At 39.2% G+C, this 24,140-nt stretch overlaps 1 pseudogene; it reads left to right on the top strand.

Moving 5' to 3' along the window:
• The window catches only part of LOC138759896 (dynein axonemal heavy chain 11-like), a 119,850-nt pseudogene that overhangs the window by 19,488 nt on the left and 76,222 nt on the right, over positions 1–24,140 (top strand).

Here is a 24,140-nt window from a genome sequence, read left to right on the forward strand (position 1 = left end):
TCCTTCCAACTCTATCCAGGTCCAAGATGCTGCCACACAAGTATTGTTCAGTAGTCCGAAGAAATAAAATGCAGAGACTACAGAAATGTGTCATTCAACTCATACTAATACTTGTCTGTAACTGCAGGATCCAAGTTTTTCATGATCTAAAAATTATGCAATCTTTAGGAATATTTTGTGGCACTATGTATGCTTCTCTGGAATTAACATTGTGTTTAAGGTTGTGATATTACCTCATGTCCTCCTCTCTTCCAATCACGTGCATCCAGGTGGCACGGCCTTTATTCTGTACTCTGGGTCCTGGTGAAGTTGGTGGCAAGTATATTGCTCTATAATCAATGGGAGAAATCTATTGCCCCAGTAATGCTAACTTGGTCTTGCCATTAGTTAGATTAGATCTTGTATAATTTTACTGAAATATTGTTCAATATGTACCAATGAAGACTTTTTTCTCATATCATAAGGTGTCGGATGGATTGAATATTTGAGAGCAGCCGAGGTTCTGTTCTGCTGGTGGGGATTGGTGCCAGTGGGAAGTAAATTCTATCCAGATTGGCTGCTTACATTAGTTCTCTTGAAGTATTCCAAATCACATTGAAGAAGGGCTTTGGGATTTCAGATCTAAAGGCCATTATTTTCCAGTTATAATACTGCATTGTTAAAAATAGTTATCATTATTAGTATATGCTGAATGAAAGTTCACATAATAACTGTAGCTTCATGACACAATTGTTTTCTGATTTAAATCTGTGGAAGCATCCCATGTGAACTTCATCTGATCAGTATGTTCTGCTAAATTCTGAACTAGATGAATAGCATAATACCTTCAGGAGCAGGCCCTTCAGCCCATGATTTCTGTGCTGCACATGAGGCCAAATTAAACTAAACCCATCTGACTACATGAGATCCATTTCATTCCATTCCTAGAATGATCATATGCGTGTTCAAATGTCAGTTCAATTATATAATTGTAGCTGCTTCAACAACCCTCCTTTTCCCTGATGCATGTTCCTGGCATCACTGTGGGGGGGAAAAAAAAGTGTCTTAGATTTCCTTCTACTACTGACTTTTTCACCCTAAGGAAAATTAAAATCTGACAATCTACTGTGGAGGCATAAAGGAACTGCCCGAGATCCAAAGCATACCACCTTATCTGTGAAACATGCTGGGCATGTGTAGCTGCCACAGGTACTGATGTACTTACCTTCATTGATGATGTAACTGCTGATGGTAGTATCAATGTGAATTCTGAGGTGTATAGAAACATTTTATCTGCTCAAGATTGAGTAAATGTCTCCAAACTCATTGGATGGTGCTTCTTGTTACAGGAAGACAATTATCTCAAACTTACTGCTAAAGCCACAAAATTGTTTTTGAAAGCTGAAAAACTGGAAAATCCTTGAATGCCCAAGTCAGTCACCGCTCTAATTCCAAATAAGCACATCTTCCACATGCTGAAGCGAAAACTTTAGGGGATAAGCCCCTGAAACAAGCAGGACTTGAAGATGGCTACTGTAAAGGCATGGCAGAGCATACCAGAGAAGATACTTTCTACATGGTCAGACCAAATGTACACAAATACTTTCCCCTTGCATCTCTGTCATGCTGCTAGACTTAGATTTGTTCTGTGTAAGTGTCCGATTTCCAGGGTCAAAATCTTGTGCTGCCTAACAGTGCAGTGCTGGTGACAAGATCTCAAGATAAAGGAATTGAAGTAAGCCATTCGGCCCATCGTGTCTTCTCCGCAACTTCACCCAGAACTAAACAGTTCTTACATCAAGACCAAATTCCAGCCTTTTCCCCAAGTCCCTTGATACCCTAACTAATTAGATATCTATCAATCTCCTCCTTAAACTCCACAAACCCATGAACTTCTGGCTAAAGAAATGTCTCCTAATTTCTGTTTTAAATGGGTACTTTCTAATTTATGTCCTGGATTCACCCACCAAGGGAAACATCTTATTCACATCTACTCTGTCCAATCCTTTCAACATTCAAAATACTTCTATGAGATCCCCTCTCATTTTTATATTCTCCAATGAATTCAGTCCAAGAGTCAATAAACATCCCTCATATGCTAGCCCTTGGATTCCAGGAATCATCCTGGTAAATCTTCTTGTATTCTCTCCAATATCATTGCATCCCTTCTAAGATAAGGGGCCCAAAACAGCACAAAATACTCCAAATGAGGTCCCACCAGGGCCCCATAGAGCCTCATCAGCACCTCTTTACTCTTGTACACTATTCCACTTGAAATGAATGCCAACGTAGCATCTTTGCACTATAAGACCTTGATCTATCCCATTTGATGCTTTTAAGGACAAATATCTTTCCTTCCCCCTTCCCTTTATCTGTTCTTTTTTAATTATTTTATATTAAAGCTGATTTTTAACTTATATGTTAACTAAAATTAATACATATAAACTTTGCTTATTCAAGCTATTAACCAGTTTTGATGATATCCCTGCAGTCTACAACGAACTACTTTCCTATCTGAAAAATGCTCAATTTATGCCTTTCCCCTATTTAAGACACTTCCAATTGCAGATCATATTTTATCTGTTTCATCGTCCCGCACATTAGTATTTAATATTGATGAATGGCTAACATGCACCTTGTCAGAAGCTTTCTGGAAAGCTAAGTGTGTAATGCTTACGACAATTTCTCATTCCAACATTTTATCGATGTATTTTATTTTTTAAAAAACCCATCCAAACAAGTAGGTTAAGGATGATCTTTATTTCCAAAATCAATGATGTTGCAAAGCTAATCATTCTGAGAAGAAAAATCTCAAATATTTTCCTGTAAGTTATCCCCAAGCTGTTCCAATATCAACAGATATTTTCACAGGGCATGAAATACAAATATATTCATGTCAATCTTTTTTTTAAAATCACCTCACACTTTATAATGTCAACAAAATGTTTGACAGTGATTTCTCCTGAAGTGTGGGAGTTTCATGGAGATTCATCTGTTGCCCATGCTCCCCCCATGCTAATGACAGGTCCAAAGGAACAAGAACAGGTGCCAGCAACATCCCAGGAGTTGCCCTGCTGGTCGGTGCTGGGTACAGCAGTCAGCCGCCTTCAGGACTCGAACTCCAGATTTTTTCTCGAAGTTCACTCCCAAAACCTTTCCCATGAGTGGGTATGGCCACAAGGCAGCAGAAAGTTTGCAACTGGAGTTTTCCCACTCCTAGATGAGTTACCATCCGTGGTTAATGAGCCCCAGCTGCCAGGGGCAACTGGTTTCAAGGCACTGGTGACCCGCCTTCGATCCTTCTCCTGACAGTGAGAACAGCTCTGCCAGGCACACGTGAAGGCCAGGAGTTGGACTTGGTTGTCAGAAGCTGTTTGAGACGCACGCCATGAAGAGCATTTATGGAGCAGTGGGAACTTCTGAAGCCACTGACAATATAGATGCATTTAAAACCATGAGAGAGGAAAAATTTAAAGGAGACACGAGGGAAACTTTCTCACACAGAGGGTGATGAGTATGTGGAATGAGCTGCCGAGTCACAGGTACATGGATAGGAAAGACTGGGAGGAATATGGGGAAAACACAGGCAAGTGGGACTAGTTCAGAGAAGGAACTTGGCTAGCATGGAAGAGTTTGGCGGACAGGCCTGTTTATGTATTGTATACCCCTGACTCTAACTCAAAGTACAAGCCAGAAAAAGCAATAAATTTTCATTTTGGAAATATTTATGTTACCCCTTTGCTGTTCTGTTACCAACATGATTCCTGTAAAAATTCAAGAGAACATTTACTGTTGAACTGGGATCCTTTTGATAATCTTGCGGCAATCAGCATCCTAAACTGTTTTAAACAGGTAAGATTCCCGATCTGTTCAATGATGAAGAGGTTGACAGTATTATCATTAGTGTGCATAATGAGGTTTGACATTTAGGCATGTGGATAACTGGGAAAACTCCTGGACGCTCTTTTTCAGCAGGGACACGGCAACAGCTGAAGGTATTTTTAAAAATATTAAATGCATCAACAAGTCATAACATAACATAACATAACAATTACAGCACGGAAACAGGCCATTAGGCCCTTCTAGTCTGCACCGAACCAAACACCCCTTTCTAGTCCCACCTCCCTGCACAATGCCCATAACCCTCCATCTTCTTCTCATCCATATACCTGTCCAACCTTTTCTTAAATAATACAATTGACTCCGCCGCCACTATTTCTCCCGGAAGCTCATTCCACATGGCTACCACTCTCTGAGTAAAGAAGTTCCCCCCTCATGTTACCTCTAAACCTCTGCCCCTTAATTCTTAACTCATGTCCTCTTGTTTTAATATTTCCTCCTCTTAACGGAAATAGTCTATCCACATCCACTCTGTCTATCCCTTTCATAATCTTAAATACTTCTATCAAATCCCCTCTCAACCTTCTACGCTCCAAAGAATAAAGACCTAATCTGTCCAATCTCTCCCTAGACTCTAGATGCTTAAACCCAGGTAACATTCTGGTAAACCTTCTCTGCACTCTCTCCACTCTGTTTATATCCTTCCTATAATTAGGCGACCAGAACTACACACAGAACTCCAAATTAGGCCGCACCAACGTCTTATACAATCTCAACATCACCTCCCAACTCCTATATTCCATGCAATGATTGATAAAAGCCAGCATACTAAAAGCCTTCTTCACCACCCTATTCACGTGAGTTTCTACCTTCAGGGAACGATGTACCGTTACTCCTAAATCTTTCTGCTCTTCTGTATTCCTCAATGCTCTCCCATTTACCACTTCCTTCCCTTGAAACAGCAGCATTTTCTTGAGGTACATTTAATACACTCTGAGCACAAAATGCTGGGAATACTCAATAGAGTATTTTCAATGGAATGAGAAACAGAATCCACATTTCAGGTCATGGATGAAAGGTAATAGGCCGAGACCAGGTGTGGTCGACCTTGCAAATATTTCTATAACTTAGTTTATTTCTGATTTTTGGCACCTTTTGTATTTTGCTCATGTATTCATTTTGATGAATAATGGTTTTGAATTTTCTTTCATGCTTCATTTGTAGAATTGATTCTTAATCCAGTCATTGTTGCTCCTTGGAAGTTTTCTAGGTTCCCAATCACACTGGGCCTGCCAAACGTATCTGATGTGAGATTAGAAATAACGTTTCAGTCATGGAATTGTAACTTCACCCCCAGTAATGACCAAAAAAGCCATGCAGCGCATTTTGTTTTAAAATGCAGCTCATTGATACAATATTAAAGAAATATGATTATGCACATTCGTGTGGTGTGCTTGACAGCGAATGGGTGACAGCAAAAATTAGGGTGTTGAATTAAACCTGCACTTCTTGGAAGTGCTAAGCTCAGCAGTGCTGGCACGGATGGCGTGACGTAACGAGCAACCCAGCAACATCACAAGAATAAGAGGCAAGCAGGCTGCATTAACACACCCCCTAGTGGCCATTCCCTAAATCCCAGATTGCAGTCTTGGAATAACTCAATAAATACAGAATGAAATGATTGTTCAGTTTGGCAGGTCAAGCATATAGAACAATAAACGCTGTGCAAGAATTGAAAAGCAAGATCATTGTTTTACTGGTGATAGAAACAGAAAATGCTGGAAATACTCTGCAGGGTAGGCTGCAGAGAAACAGAGTTAACGTTTCAGGGTTCACCACTATTGTGATATGAGGCAGGAGATTCATGTTCAAATTGATTGTGATCTGATTGTACATACACATGTATAACCTAACAAAATAGTGTATCTCCGGACCACAGTGCTTACACATCGTACACCCAACACACAAACGACATAGTATATACATAGTGATGCAAAATGCATATACATCAAAAATGTACGGATTTCTAGAATTGTCCAATAGTCTCACAGTCTGTGGGAATAAGCTGGCAGTCCTGATCTTTGTGCTTCTGCACCTCTTCCTTGAAGGTAGTGTCTCATCGATACCACGGGCTGGATGATAAGGGTCCTTGATGATTCTCTGAGCCCTCTATAAGCATTGCTTCCTGCAGGTTTCATTGATAGAGGGAAGGGATACACCAGTGATCTTCTCAGCAGTTTTAATTACCCTCCATGCTGATCTCTGATCTGATGCTTTGTAGATATCATACCACACTGCGGCCATCCAGGATACTCCCTATCGTGCTTCTGTATAACGTTGTTAGGAACGTTGTAGCCTTGCCCTCAGCCTCCTGAGGAAGTGTAGGCACTGCTGCGCTTTCCTGACTAATGAGGAGGTTTTGTGGGTCCGGGATAAGTCGTCCTTTAAATTGATGCCAAAAAACATTGTGCTCCCCACTCTCTCTACGACTGAGTCATTCATAGTAGTGGGGGGTGGTCCTTTGTCCTAAAGGAGGAGTAAACTAGGAGCAGCTGTAATTAGGCAAGTCCACAACTGACACATGGGAGTTATTTATGAATTAGAATTCAGCACTGGAGCTCCAGTCCGAAGGCGGAAAGGTAAGAGAACCTTGGATGATGAGAGAGGTCATGAACTCGTCAAAAAAGGAAAAGGAGACGCGAGGTTCCAGAAGCTATAAGCAGACCAAGACCTAGGGCAATATAAAGATTGCAGGAAAGAGCTCATGCAGGGCATTAGGAAGGTCAAAACAGGCCATGAAGTGTCCTGGGTGAGCAGCATTAAATAAAATCGCAAGACCTTTTCTACTTGCATTGCAAACAAGAGGATGACCAGGAAGAGGATAGGACCACTCAAGGACAAAGGAGGGAATTTATGCTCGGAGATAGTGCTAAATGAGTACTTTGGATTGGTATTTACCCAGGAGAAGGATATGAACAATGATTGGAAGTATAATGTGGCGAATGCTCATGTGTTAGGATATTCTGAAATCAAGAAAGAGAAGGGTCTTTTGAGAAAGATTAATATGAATATGTCCCTTGGACCTGATGGGATAGTTCCCTGATTATTAAAAGAGGCCAAGTGAAGTAACAGTTGCAGCCTTGGCAAATATATTTGCAACCTCTCTAGCAACAGGAGAGGTCCAAAAGGACTGGGTAGTGGCTAATGTAGTACCTTTGTACAAAAACAGATAATCTGCAAATTGTCAGCCTCACATTAGGGTTAGGGAAACCATGGGAAAGGATATTTGGGGAGAGAATTAGTGTACATTTGGAAAGTCATGATCTGATTAGGGACAGTGGTAAAGGGCTGGAGGCTTGTATCCACAGTGATTGTTTGTGACATACATAAATGACATGGATGAAAAAGTAGGTAGATGTGTTGGTAAGTTGCAGATGATACAAAGATTGGTGGAGATATGAACAATTTAATGGGTGAGCAATGAATACAACAAGATGTAGATCAATTCCAGATATGGGCAGAGAAATAGGAGATGGAATTTTAACCAGAGAAGGGCAAGGTTTTGCTCTTTCTGAGGTGAAATATAAGGGAAACGTATGCAGGTAATGTTAAGGCTCTTAAAAGTTCAGTATTGATGTGCAGAGGGATCTGCAGGTCCAAGTGCATAGTTGATTGAAATTGGCCACAGAAGTAGATAGAGTGGTAAAGACCTGTGGTATATTTGGCTTCATTAGGTGGGGGATTGAGTATGAAACTAAGGTGGTCATGTTGCATCTATAGAAAATGTTGGTTAGGCTACACATAGAATACTGTGTGTAACTCTGATTACTCCATTACAGGAATTTGCTTGGTTCAGAGGACATATGTTATGGAAAGAGATTGAATAAACTTGGATTGTGTCCTCTGGAGCATAGGAGGCTGATAGAGATGTATAAAATTATAAGAGGCTATGATAGACATTTAGAATTTTTTCCCAAAGCAAACACATCACACACCAGAGGACGTGTTGAAGGTAAAGGGTAAAATGTTTCAGGGAGATGTGCTGAGCAAATACCTGGAATTGCCTGGAAAGGGTGGCCAGCAGTACTGTTAGAAGCAGACACCTACAATGGTTACATTTCAGTGGCTTCTGGATTGGAACAAGAATGTGAAGGGGATGGAGGGATATCGATCAGGTGGAAGTGGCAGATTTTTAGTTTGATTTGGACGTCGTTTTTCACTGACATTGGAGCTGAAGGGTCTTTTCCTGTGCTGTACTGTTCTGTGTGTGCTATTAACTGCAGTACTCTTCACAGATGCTCCCTGACCTCTTGAGCATGTCTGAATTTTCCTGGAGTGGGGTTCAGATTTCTAGCATCTGCAGACTTTTTTTCTTTTTTATAATTTTGCTGTGTTTTATCTTGACATAATTCAGAAAGTAATTTTAGTTGAATGTGGCTTATCATCTTTAGGGATTTTTAGATCAAACATAGTCGTGGAAGCTTCCTCATTTTCACCTCCCATCCTCCTTCAGCAATTGAATCTGTGCTGAATATATGGAGGGTGACTGATACATCCTTCCACTTAACCATTTTGAGGTATTATGGGCTGAACAGTCTTTAAGCAATAATTTCTTAGAACCTACCATTCTTGCTGAGATATCCCACATTTTCTTTAAATTAAACTGGCATATCTTGAATTGTTCACTATTACTTGTTTTTGTGTTTGCGGGGTATATCCATCATCAATTAATTTAAATCGGGTCCAATTTTTATATTGATGAGTGGCTTCTTGCTCCAGCTGATTATGAATTTGGAGCTAAGCTTCATCTTTTTATTGTGATCTTACCTCATTCTAAGAACTCCTTTGATCATTGTCATTTCATAGATGTGTTGGTAATCTTGTACTCTACAAGTTGTTCTCTGTTTCTCCCCAGTTGGTTCAACCCTGCACGTGAAAGCCCGGAAGTTCCCAGCCATAGTTAACTGCACAACTATTGACTGGTTTCACGAATGGCCACAGGAGGCCCTAATATCTGTCAGCAGGTGGTTCATTGAGGAGATTGAAGGGATTAAGGTGGGTGTCGTATGAGTGTCAATCAAACTAATGTTTAGAAATGCCTCCCAGTGTATGGGACTTCAAGGACATTCTTACCTAATTCATGTTGCTTTAAATGGTATCAGTCATTGAATTGCAGGATCCCTTTTGCTAAAATGTCAGTGTATCTGAAGCATAACTACAGAAATTTCAGCTGTGAACTACTGTGTACTTGATACTCCTTTTAGAAAAATTTCCTTCATCTACAAATTCAGATGTAGCAAGGTAAATATTAAAACCTGCATACATTACTAATAAAGATTACCCAAAACATTAGTTTCTCAATTCTAGAGTGTTGTTAACTCTAGTGCTAGTAGTTGGGTTTTTTTTAACATTTTGAATGTACAGCTTGGCTAAAGCTGTAAGAATGTCATGAACTTTCAATTGATTTGGGACAAAATTGACAGGGATATCTAAAACTGCTATATTTCGTTTGCTTCATATTCCAACAAGTATATAAATTGTTGAAGTTGGTATTTTGACTCTCATTTGCATCAATTTATTACACATCATTGCTTTCAGTAATATTTGAAATGACATTGGCTGGTTGGGGGTCAGTCATGTTGATTTTTTGACATTACCAAGAGATGTGACAAAATTGTTTGGGCCAGTGAGACTTTTGTTTTAAATACTTTCTTTTAGTCAAATCAAGGAGTCAATTTCATTTTGCATTTCCTGATTTTTGTTTTTGGTTGAAAAGCTGATTACTTCAACTTTCTATGTTCTTTATCGATTACTGCAGCATTTCCCCTTAAAAGTGTGCTTAGTAATTGAATTGCACCTAATTAGTCCGATTGAGGCTAGTGGTACCAATATGGCCAGTTGTTCCATCAGCTCACAGGTGTCATTTGCAACTGCAGAGGTTACACAGTGTTGGGGCAGACGCAGAAAGGTGAATTAAGAGGAAAAACAGGGCCAGCTGGCTGTGCTATCTGAATGGCTGAAGCAGCAGGGTGCACTGTGGCAGGTATGAGCAGCAGTGGAGACTGCTTGCATTGTTTAGGGTTTTGCAATAATATAAATGAAGAAAAAAAATTTGAATGCAGTCCTTCAGACCTTAGTGTATCACTAACTTGCATGAAACTCCTTAGTTTTTGTGCTACAGTCAGTCATAAATGAATTCCCTTGGGTAGGACAGAACAAACCTTAGACCATTGATTTTTCATATCTAGTCAAGGCTGCTGAGGTATCTTTCCCAATATGGAGTCAAGCAGGTGATATTTGTCATCTCACAGAAAGGTTGTGTTGTGGAAATGGCAGTGGGAAGAGGAAAAAGAAGGGGATAAGGGACTATTTCTGTCTCAGAATGCCATCATTATGTTAGTCCTGTGGTTTTTTATAAAACCAGCTCAACAAAAAATAATTTCTACTTCATGCATTTTAAATATGAAGAACAGCTACAATATTTAAGAACTGAATAAGTTGATTAAATTGCACCTTGTGTGCATTTGTTAATTTTTCATGTTATCACCCTTCAAGGGTTTGAAGAAGTTAATTATAGACCTTAAATGATCATAAAGCATTCAGTTTAAGATTTGCATTGCACAAACCACTGTTTGCATTAAAACTTGTTAATACTAATCAATTAATGCTGGTGGGTATGTGAAATTCCCAGAGGGAAAATAATTATTTAATAAGGAAGAAAGTTCAAAAGATTATTTTAGCTCCTGCTGAAAATTATATATGCTGTTTAATATTTCTAGCATTGATCTTGTGTTAAAAGTAAACATTGAACAAGTTACTAACTTGTGTGATTTTTTTAAAATCATATTCATAATCACACCATCAGAGAATTAACCTCATCAATGAATCTCAACAAAAATTACTTCAATCTCATTCGAGGAGGATTTTTTTTTAATCCTGCCAAATCTGGTGATTTGTTAAGAGATTCTCCACATCCAATAGTGGTTGTTTAGACACTATAACACATACTGCATAAATAGAAAGATTTTGAGATACAAAATACAGAACTAAAATGATGTGTTGAGATAATTGTTATAAATTTTGTTACACCTTATGGATTTGTAAATATACTTGGATGATTCAATTTCATGAATTGAAATGACATTGTTAACAGCATTCAATTACTGTAATAAATAAGCATTTTTTTAAAATGCTGTGAGATATTCAAAGTTACTTTTAACTTTGGGCCGGATTGTGCATACTTTTCACTGAATTACTGGAAGTCGTCACTGCATAGCCACCATTACCTTGCCTGGATTCAGGGCCTATCTAGCTGTCCCATATTCAGACAGCAGTAAGGTACAGATAGTGATTAAGCCTCAGGTTAATCCTAATGTCTTGCAAAAACACTCCTGACAGAAGGCAATACTGAGAAAAGAGTCTTGTCCTCTCAAATCTTTTGTATTTATAGACATGCTCAAAAAGAAGAATCCATTTCTGCAAAATTAAGAAAAACATTTGTCTACTCTTTTTAAAAAAAGTTAAATGAAATAATCAGGTTGTCATACCATTCTCCCAGCAACATTTTTCCCCTCTTCATTTTCAAGGGCCTCATTTTCATGTGGTTAAAACTGGTGTATCGAACACTTGGAAACTGGGGAGAGTCAATGCTGCCCTGTTGGAATTATCAACATTAGTTGAGTGACGGTAACTGAAGTAGAAAGTTTGTACCGGTCAGCACTCAGGAGCTCAGAGCTTCTGTCCACCTGACTATTTAAAGTTTAGCTGATCCAAATCAATCCAATAACTTTAATGTGAAACAAAATGAAGGACATAATTTAAGAAAATATTATATTAACAATACACCAAAAACTAGATGTCGCGTGCGGTCTTACCCAAGAATGAGTGATGACCTTTAAACTGTGATAAGGTTAACAAAAAGCACTGAAACAACAGGAAATAATTAACTGACATTAAGGTAAAACTGTTGTGTGAAAAATAAGTAACTTGACTCTGTTTGGCGGGCAGCCACCTCCTTTGAAGACAAAGGAGGAAAAACCCAACACCCAACCCCAACCAACCAATTTTCCCTTGCAACCACTGCAACCGTGCCGGCCTGTCCCGCATCGGACTTGTCAGTCACCAACGAGCCTGCAGCAGACGTGGACATACCCCTCCATAAATCTTCGTCCGCCGAGCCAAAGAAAGACTCTGTGGCCTCTTAGATTCTAACCAAAAAAAAGAGAAATCAACAGGGTCTTTTATGATGTGCTTAATCAGACAAGGCTAATTGATCCAAGAGTAGTTTTCCTAATGTAATGCTGGGGAATCCCAGGAAAATGTGGACAGATCTCGCCCTTGTATTTGTCAGCATGCTCTAGAGTTCTGTCATTTCCAACACATGCTGGAGAAGAGGGTGTTGGCTTTTAATGGCTGAACATGGCAGTTCTGTGTGGAACTGTTGGTTTTACCCAGCACAATTAAGACTAAACTTTCTCTATATGATTTAAATATTAATCATTCTTGATTGATTCGCACCTTAAATATTTCCGATGAGAATTCTGTTTAAAAATGTGAAGTAAAACTTTTGGATAACGTGGAATAAAATTAACTCATGTTTTAGAAATTTGTTACATTTGGTTTTATTTTCCTGGCAATTTTATTTTTAATTATTAAGGTTATAAACTCCAGTCGATAATCAATTAAAATTCTTGGTGATGAACAAACTATCTGAGTGAGAATTTGCTTTAAGAGAAATGTAATTATTTTAAGACTATGATTTCAGCTTCCAAGTCCCAAAAAAGGAATGATTGATAATGCTCCTTTTGACATAAAACAACCGCTTTAGTTGCATGCATCACTGCACTGTGTTCACAGACAAATGCAAAGAGGATGGTGTTGAAAAAATTCATAGTGATCAATCATTCAGCACAAATAATTTATGCTAATGAATTACAATAATTAGTAGTCACACAATGACCCTTTGAGAAGCCACAGCTGTTAAAGTCAGGAAGTGCTGTCACTACTGAGCTTATCTGAACAGAAGGGCTAAATTGTGAATGAAGGATAGAGCAGTCATCAAAGAGTTCTGTTCTGGGGTGATTATCATTATCTGAAAGCACTTTGAATTACTACCAGCTGCTCTTTGACTGACAATGTCTCTTCCATGCTGTGCTGTTTTGTTAAATTAATGACAAGTGCCATTTTACCCTTTGAGATGTGTCTTCTCAAAACACTTGTAGTGCAATGAGATACTGGTCTAGCAAACTGGGTTCCGGCACAAATGTTTTGACTTAGGTGAGGCTATTTCAAATCAAAGGTTAAATTAATATGTTCCATTGCTATGCCTAGCAGTTATTATGTTTAATGCTGACCAATTATTCAGTTTTTAAAGCCTTTAATTAGATAGGTGTGTACCTTTGCAAGTATGTGGAAAGATTTTTCAACTTTAAGAACATCACAAAAATAATGGGATCACCTCAAAAAATAGAGTTGTGTTTTAGAGGCAAGTCTGTTGTATTTTACACAGAATATAAAGAGTGATATGTTTTAAAATTTTGATTTTTTTTCTTCTCAGTTCTAAAAAGTGTGGAGGACATTTCCAGAAAATATATAAAAACTCCCAGTTTTCTGATGAGAACTCTGGCCATTTGGTGTTGCACCAGGGTACTATCAGATTTAGTGTCAGAGTACACAAGTGAGATCACGTAGAACCCTGAGATTCCTTTTCCTGCAGGTGAGGTGGAATTACCACTTACGGCAGTGCAAACAAAAAAACTGTTCCCGACGTTTTCACATGTAAACAACTGTAAACAGATTATGAAATGTAAACAAGCTCTGCAATTGAGAGAAAAAAATCAATAAAATGCAAGAGTCCTTAAATGAGTCCCTGATTGAGTTTGTTTTTGAGGATTCTGATGGTGGAGGGTAGCAGCTGTTCCAGAACCTGCTGGTGTAAATCTTGTGGCACCTATACCTCTTCCCTGATAGCAGCAGGGAGAACAGAGTGTGTGTTATGTAGTGTGGATCCTTGATGAATACTACTACTCTCTTATGGCAGTGTTTCCCGTAGATGTTCTCAAAGGTGGAGAGAGTTTTGCCTGTGATATCCTGGGCTGTTTCCATTACCTTTTGCAGAGCTTTACGCTCAGGGGTATTGGTGTCACCATACCAGACTGAGCAGCTGGTCAACACACTTTCCACCACACATCTGTAGAAATTTGCCAGGGTTTCTGATGTGGTACCAGTCCTCCACAAACTCCTGAGGAAATAGAGGTGCTGATGTGTTTCCTTCATGATGCCGTTAGTGGGTCTAGGAAAAATCCTCCGAAATAGTGACTCTCAGGAACTTAAATTCACTCGCCTTCTGCACCTCTGATTCCCCCAATGAACACTGGTTCGTGCACCTCCGGTTTTTCCCTTCCTGAAGTCAACAATCAGCTCCTTGGTTTTGGTGACATTGAGTGCAAGGTTGTTGTTGGTGCACAGTTCTGCTAAGTTTTCAATCTCCCTCCTGTATGCTGGCTCATCACCTTTTTATATATAACCGATTTACTGTGGTATTTTCGGCAAATTTGTAGACGGTATTGTTGTCATACTGAACCACACAGTTGTAGGTGTAAAGTGAGTAGAGAAGGGTGCTAAGAATGTTGCTCTGTGTGGTGCTCTGGTACTGATAGAGATTGTGTAGGAAACATTCTTGGTAATCTTCACTGATTGTGATCTGGAGGTGTGGAAACGCAAGATCCAATTACACTGAGGGGTATTAAGACCCAGGTTTTGGCTTGCTGCTCATTTTTGAGGGGATGATGGTGTTAAATGCTGAATTGTAGTTGAGAAAGAGCATTCTGATGAATGAACCTTTGCTGTCCAGGTGTTCCAGGGCTTTGTGTAGAGCCAGTGAGATGGCATCCCCCTGTAGACCTGTTGCGACAATAGGTGAACTGGAAGGGATCGATGTCGCCGCTCAGGCAGGAGCTGATGTACAGCTGATGATAAATATTTTGTCTTGTAAACTGGAGAGTTTTTCTGAAATTACAGCATACATTCAAACTGGGGAAAAAATAAAATAGTGAAAGTTTGCAAAATGCTGGGTGAATAGAATTGAAAGCAAAACTTAGTTTGTACAATCACCCAGAACAATAATTTATCTGTTCACATCCAAAATCAATTATGCCCGGCTTTTGTCTGAAGGTACTAATCCTCCGATGACATCCTGATGGTGAATTCTGTACAGCCTTACTTAGTATTTATCTACCTCATTTAAATCATATTAATTGATTTTTGGACATCTGTTGATTAATTAAACGAGCTCCATGAGTATAAGATTCATTAGATCAACCATCAGATGTGATGTAAAATGAAGCTGAACAGAGGACATCAAGAGGACAATGTGGTTTAAAACATTGTAGTTAATTAGGGCATTGAAGGAGACTGAAGGCATTGGATGCAGTATACGTGTAAAATATTTTGAATATGTAGCATTTGTAAAACTCATTCTGAATAATCTGTTTAGAAATTAGCTTTTTTCAAAATTGAAAGTTCAGTTTTAAATAAGTAATTATACAGTACATGAGATGCTCAGGCAAACTTTCATCACATCCATGAGATCGAAGTAACTGATCGTGGAATGAGAATTGGAACATGGTACTCACTGACTCATTTCTATAACCATTGGTTTTGAAGCAGATTAATACATAAAGTGTCTGTCTTATGGTTTACTCCATTGCACTTTTTTTAATGACTCAACTGGGTATGCAATAGTAGGCACAACATAGTGAGTGTATACATAAAATTCTACAGCATAGCTTTTCCCCCCAACTTGTCCATACTTTCTTTGGCTTGGCTTCGCGGACGAAGATTTATGGAGGGGGTAAAAAGTCCACGTCAGCTGCAGGCTCGTTTGTGGCTGACCAGTCCGATGCGGGACAGGCAGACACGATTGCAGCGGTTGCAAGGGAAAATTGGTTGGTTGGGGTTGGGTGTTGGGTTTTTCCTCCTTTGCCTTTTGTCAGTGAGGTGGGCTCTGCGGTCTTCTTCAAAGGAGGCTGCTGCCCGCCAAACTGTGAGGCGCCAAGATGCACGGTTTGAGGCGTTATCAGCCCACTGGCGGTGGTCAATGTGGCAGGCACCAAGAGATTTCTTTAGGCAGTCCTTGTACCTTTTCTTTGGTGCACCTCTGTCACGGTGGCCAGTGGAGAGCTCGCCATATAATACGATCTTGGGAAGGCGATGGTCCCCCATTCTGGAGACGTGACCCATCCAGCGCAGCTGGATCTTCAGCAGCGTGGACTCGATGCTGTCGACCTCTGCCATCTCGAGTACCTCGACGTTAGGGGTGTGAGCGCTCCAATGGATGTTGAGGATGGAGCGGAGACAACGCTGGTGGAAGCGTTCTAGGAGCCGTAGGTGGTGCCGGTAGAGGACCCATGATTCGGAGCCGAACAGGAGTGTGGGTATGACAACGGCTCTGTATACGCTTATCTTTGTGAGGTTTTTCAGTTGGTTGTTTTTCCAGACTCTTTTGTGTAGTCTTCCAAAGGCGCTATTTGCCTTGGCGAGTCTGTTGTCTATCTCATTGTCGATCCTTGCATCTGATGAAATGGTGCAGCCGAGATAGGTAAACTGGTTGACCGTTTTGAGTTTTGTGTGCCCGATGGAGATGTGGGGGGGCTGGTAGTCATGGTGGGGAGCTGGCTGATGGAGGACCTCAGTTTTCTTCAGGCTGACTTCCAGGCCAAACATTTTGGCAGTTTCCGCAAAGCAGGACGTCAAGCGCTGAAGAGCTGGCTCTGAATCATGCATTAAAGGTGTAAACTTTTACACACATCGTATTTGCATGCATTTGTCCGATAAACTTTTCACATCCATGTATCTGTCTAAACATCTTTTAAACATTACAGTTGACCCTACCTGTACCACATTCTCTAGAAACGTTTTCTATATACCACTGCCCACTGTACAAAGAATGTGCTCCTTGGGTCTCTTACCTTAAATTTTTGCCCTCTCATTTTTGATTTCCCTAACTAGAGAAATAGATAGGATAATACTGGTATACGCTGCTTTCTGAATACTCGAATTATGAAAATTTGCTTTTATGAGGAAAGCTGTGTTAACTTTTAAGAAAGGGTTTGAATGGGTTTTTGCTTTTACGAAAATAGCCTCCAATAGTAGTGAATGGGTCATTTCATCTTATGAGAGGTTTCATAGGAAAGCTCTAGTTTCAAAAAGAGGGGAATATCCGTAGTTGCATGATTTTACAAACTCTATTGGGTCCACCCCCTTAACCTCCTGTACTTCAGAGAGAAAATCCAGTTTGTTGTAACTCAAACCTGCCAGGCTCTGTAACTTTTTTGTGAATTTTTACTGCACCCTTTCCAGATTAATGATAGTTTTCCAGTTGCTGAATGATCAAAACTGCACAACTGTTTTGTAAAATTGTAGCATGGCCTCCCTGTCGCTATTCTCAATGCCCTGGACAATGAAGGCAAGTGTGCCAACCATCACCTTCACCATGTCTACCTGTATCGCAGGACAGCATAATCAGAATTCTTAGAAGCATCATTTGAGGCTGCCTTACATATAAAATGAGAAACAGACCACATCTTTGACATTGACATTGTTACATAACTTGCAATACTGGTCAAAAATATTCTGAGTATTTTTCAAAATAGCAAGATGTATTATAGAAAGAAATATTAAACTCGCATATTGCTTTTGATCACAAGTTGTTCCAGTCACAATATTGTATTCTCGTGGTATTGTAAATTTGTAATGGCAGCATAGTTAGTGCTATGCTCTTACAGCACCACATCCAGTGTTTGAATCCGGCACTGTCTGTAAGGAGTTGGTTCTCCGCTTGTCCACTTGGGTTTCCTTCCACATTACAGAGGCATATGAGGTTGGTAGGTTAATTGGTCACATTCGGCATAGGTTTGGGTGCTGGAAGGGCTGTTACCGTGATGTATCTCTAAATTAATTGCATAAATGTTCAAGTTATAAATGAAATAATTATTGACTGAAATTCCAGTGTCAGTTGTATTTAAACCACATTTCTGCAAGTAGAGAAAGAAACACCAGTTGGATTGATTTAACTCTCTCCTTGCCTCTTTTCAGCCAAATTTGCAAGATTCTATCAGTCTATTTATGGCCTACATTCACCCCAGTGTAAATGAAATGAGTAAATATCATCGCCAGAATGACAAGGGATACAATTACTCCACTCCTGGAACAGTTCACACTCTACAAAAGCCTGCTTCAGAAAAAAAACCAGAAAGATTTAGGACAGAAAATGGATTGCCTCTCAAATGGCATCCAGAAGCTAAAGTCAATAGCATCACAGGTAAACATGATTAATGGTTCACAAAAGTTTGTTTCATTTTTTTGAAGGTACGATAACAGAGAAAATTAATTGACCTGAGGTTAACTATAACATGGATGCTTTGTGGAACTGAGGAAACAAAAATTGTACATGAATATTATGTACAAGAAGTAATGAATTTCTCTTGAATACATATAACATTCATTGAATTGAGATGCCAAATAATAGCAATAGGACCTGGTTTGAAAGTGAAGTCCAAAATTGTCTTACTACTAGAGTGGTGTAGTTTGACTATTATGCATTGAAAGTTTTGGAATTGTCTCCTATGTTGATGCACGTTTGGCAGCTCAATAGAACATAGGAAAATAACTGCATTGGTAAGAATGATTACTACATGGTCCAAATGAAGAAAAAACAATCCCAGCTTCACACCAATTGTTTTGTTGCGTGGCTTTGCCATCTGATAGATTCGAGGCAGATTTCATGCACAGAAAATGGGCATCTATGCTGTGCAATTGGTTATAAAAATTGTATTCCACCATAATCTGTAATGTGGCTCAGGATGTTTCGTGATCAACTTTGATCATTTGGGAATGCTGAGTCCAGGATTGCTGGAAGCAGAAAATTGTGTCCCACAATCAACAGATCAGATCGAAGCTGTATAGTTCTATCCCATAGTGGAGGAGAAATATAAACAGGAGGAGGCTCCAGCATACTCTAACTCTCAACAATGGCAGATAGTAGGTGATCCATGTCAACCTCCACTTCAGATCCATTTCATCACAAAATAATTTCTTTAGTCAATTAATATGATAAAGGAACAATTAATAGCATCGATTAAAGCAGAGGTTATGGGAATAGACTGCATTCAAGGGCTGAGTATTTTGGCCCAGACATAGCTCTGTCTCTTGCCAACATACTCCAGTACAGTAACAACAATGGCATGTATCCAGCAGTAAAGAAAATTGCCCAGGTATGTGCTATTCACACAAATCTAATCCAGCTCATTATCACACAATAAGGATACTTTAATTAATGGAACACTACAGCAAATAAACAGGCCCTTCAGCCTATCTAGTCTGTGCCAAACTACTATTCCGCCAAGTCCCAGTGGCCTGCATCAGGACCATAGCCCTCCATACCCTAACCATCCATATATTCATCCCTATTTTTTATTTTTTCAAAATTAATCTTGCATGCACCACTTCAGCTGGTAGCTCATTCCACACACTCACCACTCTCTACATGAACAAGTTCCCCCTAATGTTCCCTTTGAACATTTCAGCTTTCAACCTTAATCCACATCATTTTGGTCTTGTTTCTTTCATTTAACCACAGTGGAAAAAGCCTACTTGCATTTACTCCATCCATACACCTCAAAATTTTGTATACCTCTATCAAATCTCCCCGCATTCTTCTACTCTCCAGGAATAAAGTCCTAACCTGTTTAATCTTCCTCTAACTCAGTTTCAACATCCTAGTAAATCTTCTCTGCTCTCTTTCAAATGTCTTGCTATCTTTCCTGTAGGTAGGTGTCCAAAACTGCACAAAATATTCCAAATTTGGCCTCACCAATTCTTGTGCAACTTCACCATAGCAATTCAACTCCTAGACTCAATTTAATTTTTTTTTAATGGAAGGTCTCATTGACTATATTGTCAATTCATTCAGCTCCACAATGCTATCATGTCCTCCATCCAAACTTTGACATGCAAAGAAGGTGCCAAAGAAGAAATGAGAGTGGCTGCCGTTAACACCAAGATGTTATTGAAATGAATATTGCTGTAGGCAAACTATAGTTTATCTGAAGCCTCAGACCATAATCAATTGGGGAGAAAAGCCACAGGATGAATATTTATTCAGTTCATGTGACATGTTGCTTCATGTGATTGGTTGGAAGATCTGGAGAGCAAGTTTGCATCTCAAGAGTTTGAACTGAAAGTCTGAAATAAAGATACAGAAGCTCTTATAACTAAAATTGGGCAACAGACTGAGAAAGTGAGACATGAGAAGGCTGATGCAGAAGAGTAAAATGTAGGTCCAATTAACATTCTTTTCATTTGTCTTCTGTCTTCTGAAGATAATGACCTTAAAGTCTGATGTTTGCATGCATTCTGGTTTTTTTTTCTTGATGCCCAAAGACAGAAGGTGCAATTTTAACTTTACAGCAGAAAACAGAATGAATTAGACCAGTCTATGATTTTAAATGTTTTGAGATCATGCTTTTTATAAATTCAATAGAATTAAAGAGCTTCAGGATAAATCGAAATGGCCACCCACTTTCAAAAAAAAATTACCAAACCTCAAGCAATTGCCATTTCCTCATTTAACTAATTATTAAAATATTATATTGAAAAATGAATTTGTTCTACTAGGCTGCTCTAAATTTGTGCAATTCCTCCATGGAAGTTCCTTCTACTGAAATTCTCATACAGTGTGTTTCTGCTTGTGAAATATGTGCAGAGGTTTTTTAATCAAGTATAGTTGACTGTATTAATGGCTATTCCGATTTTAATCGTGTTCCTGCAGTTAATATTGCTTGCAATGAATTAGTGACAAATTAATGTACGCATACAAAATATCACCTTTACCCATTTCCAATTTAATTACTAAGTTTTCATACCATGGATGTCAATGTCCATCCCTAATTGCCTTTGAGAAGGAAATAGTGAACCTCTTGGTTGAATTGAGTGACTTCCTAGGGAAGTTAACAGTCAACTATATTGGTGTGGTTCTGAGGTCACACATAAGACTGACTTGATAAGAATAGCAAGTACATTAATATATTGAAATTCAGTTCCCAGTAGGGATAGATATGCAAATCAGTGACCAGAACAATTTACCGAAAGCTGGACAATTGAATTTATCGGCATAAGGACTGGGTGATTGACCATAATTTCCGTGGTCATTTTTAATGATCAGTTTATTGCTCTCATTATTGTTGTTATGTTTTTACAGCAGGCATGTACTTTGCTAAGCTAGATAGAAGATATGTGAACAATGTTTCAATGCAATGGAAGATTTTTATTGGAAGGTATCTGAGTGGTTTTAATTTTCTACTGGGCAGGAAATTTAGTTGGTGGGTGCTGATAGGGTGAAGGGTGGGAGTGGGTGATGGTGTGAGTGGTAAAAGATATTTGAGTTGACCTCGTGAAAGAGTCTGCAAGTAGGAACTTGGGAGGCAATGATGGTTTTATAAGTTGTCAGATCATTTGTTCTTCAAGTTTTATCATTGACCTGATGGAGGCAGAATGAAATGCAGAGAATTAAGGGTACATCTGCAGAATGAACTCCAAGTGGGGTTCTTTGTAGCTATGTAGAACATGTATGTGTCAGGCATCCGTTGAATTGTGATTTTTGACAAAAGAGATTGAAGTGCCAATACTCTAGAATAGATGTTTTTATTGATACGTGACTGGTGCCTTCGATAGGGAAAAGCAAATACGGCGTAATCGTTGTTTCTGATCATACGCCTTTAAAGATTTATGTTGAAATCTCCAGTGTCACTTCCAGAGTTCAACAATGGTGGTTCAATTCCACTTTGCTTCAGGGTGAGAAATTCATCAGCTTTATTAAAGATCGGATCTTTCTTTTTTTCCAGACAGACTCTGGTAATTTAGGATGCACTTAAAGCATTTTTATGAGTAAAAATAATTTCTTATTCTTCTGGACTTAGTAACGTACAAAAGGTGAACTGATAGTACTCACCAACAGAGTTCAAGAGATTGACAAGTTATATTCTATGAAGCCTAGTATGGACTTTTATAAGGAAAGAGTAGAACTTCAAACTCAGCGTGATTTATTATTAACTTGCCCTATCGACAGTCAACTACATAAATTAAATCTCAATTTTATGTACATGGAAAGAAATCAGGTACGCTGTTAGCTAGTCAACTGAAGGCACCAGCATCTAAAAGACAAATTACTAAGCTATGTAAGAAGGATGGAAACTTTACTTTTGATCATGCTGAGATTAATAAAGTGTTTCAGGAATTCTATTCAGATCTATAACAAATCTGAATTTCCTGATAATTCTATTTCAATGGATAGATTCTTGCATCGATTGAATATTCCCAAAATATCACCAGAAGATAAAAACTTGTTGGATGCTCCAATTTCAGAGTTGAAAGTTTCTCAAGCTATTTCTTCTCTTCAATCTGGCAAGGCCCCAGATCCGGATGGCTTTATGGTGGAATTTTTCAAATCATTTTGTAATTTGCTTGCCCCTCAACTATATAAAGTATTTGAAAATGCCGTTTTTTTTTGTTTGTTTTTTTTCTGGGACCTTACCGGCAAGTTTTTATGAAGCGTCAATTTCATTGATTCCTAAAAAATATAAAGATTTGGCTGAATATACTTTCCATAGAGCGATTTCTTTGCTGAATGTAGATTTTAAGATTCTTTCTAAGATTTTGGCCAGTAGGATGGAAAATATCCTTCCTCTATTATATCTAAACAACAGACTGGATTTATTAAAGGTCGTTATTCACATTTTAACATCTGTAGCTTATTGCACATTATTTATTTCGCTTCTGACAAAATTTCAAAATGTGTAGTTTCTCCAGATGCTGAAAAGCCTTTTGACAGAGTGGAGTGGAGCTATTTATTTGAAATATTAAGGAGATTTAATTTTGATATGGGCTTTATATCATAGATTAAATTGATTTATAGTACCCCCTTAGCTATGGTGGTTACTAATAATAAAAAAATCCTCTTATTTGGGCTGTTTAGGGGAATTAGACAGGGATGTCCCCTTAGCCCCTTACAGTTTGATCTAGCTCTAGAACCTCTGGCAAAAGCCCTTAGAAACATGAGTGTTTGTTAGAAATGGAGTAACCAATAAGGTTTCTTTCTGTGCAGATGACCTGTATTTATTATTTTAAAAAAACAAATGGATTGAAACAGAAAGGATTGAAGTGACAGTGGAGACTGTCTGTCCTTGGCCACTTCCAGTGCCACAGCAAAACCAAATACAAGCTGGAAGAATAGCACCTCATAATCAACATGTGTATCCTATAGCCCAATCATATGAACATTGAATTTTCCAATTTCAGGTAGCACATTTTCCCTGTGTTCCTTTTCCACACCTACCAGCACACCTAGATTTTGTCTCACACCCATCAAACTAGGCTTATACACTCTTGGCTTACCCTCCCTATTCTCAACCATATTTAGTTCCATCTGCCCATTATCCCTATCTTGTTCCACATGTCACCCACCAACCTTTATCTCTAAACATTTCCTTCCCCTCCCCTCTGCCTATCTGTTGTCATCCTCAATGGGTTTACTTACAATCAGCCCTGTCTGATCCTTCCCTGTCTGATCCTTTCCTCTCACCTGCTTGCATTGGATATCTTTCCTCTATCCTCAGTCCAGATGCAGGGTTTCAACCTGAAATGCCGACTATCCCTTTGCCTCTTTGAGTTCCTCCAGTAGTTTGTGGTTTAGTTCAACCTGCATCTTCTCTTGACCTGTTATCTCCTTGTGTGAGGTGCAAGGCGATTGTGTATGGGTCAGGTAAAATGAGCAGCCACTAACAATGCCAAAGAAACTAAGCTAGTAAATTTTTGAAATTGTGCCCCACACTCATTCTCTGCCCTACCCTACAGATTCTCAGTTGTCCTCCATTGGACAACCCATAACTAAGAATTACTCATTAAAAATGCAAGAATTCTCCCATATTTCAATCTCTGTCATTATCATGAAGATTGGATGATGGCTAAAGAGGCCCACCTCCCCTTTTAGGTCGAACCATATCTGGAGATCTACGACCACTGTTCACAGTTATGGAGTGGTGAGCCCTGGAATCGGCCTGAATGCGTTTACTCCTGCCGCGGCCGAGTAAAGGGGATGCAGCATTGGATGAGGATCAGAAAGAAAAGTTCTAGTAGAAAATTTTTTAAGGCTGGAGAGAGCTCTGCAATGGAGTTCACAGTTCTCATTGATGGCTCCCGGACCGGGGCTCAGCTGCCAACGGTCAGGCTATGCAGGCTGCCGGGATTTGCCTGGCCTCCATTGGCGG

This window comes from Narcine bancroftii, chromosome 1 (genome assembly GCF_036971445.1).
Source record: "Narcine bancroftii isolate sNarBan1 chromosome 1, sNarBan1.hap1, whole genome shotgun sequence".
Classification (NCBI taxonomy): domain Eukaryota; kingdom Metazoa; phylum Chordata; class Chondrichthyes; order Torpediniformes; family Narcinidae; genus Narcine; species Narcine bancroftii.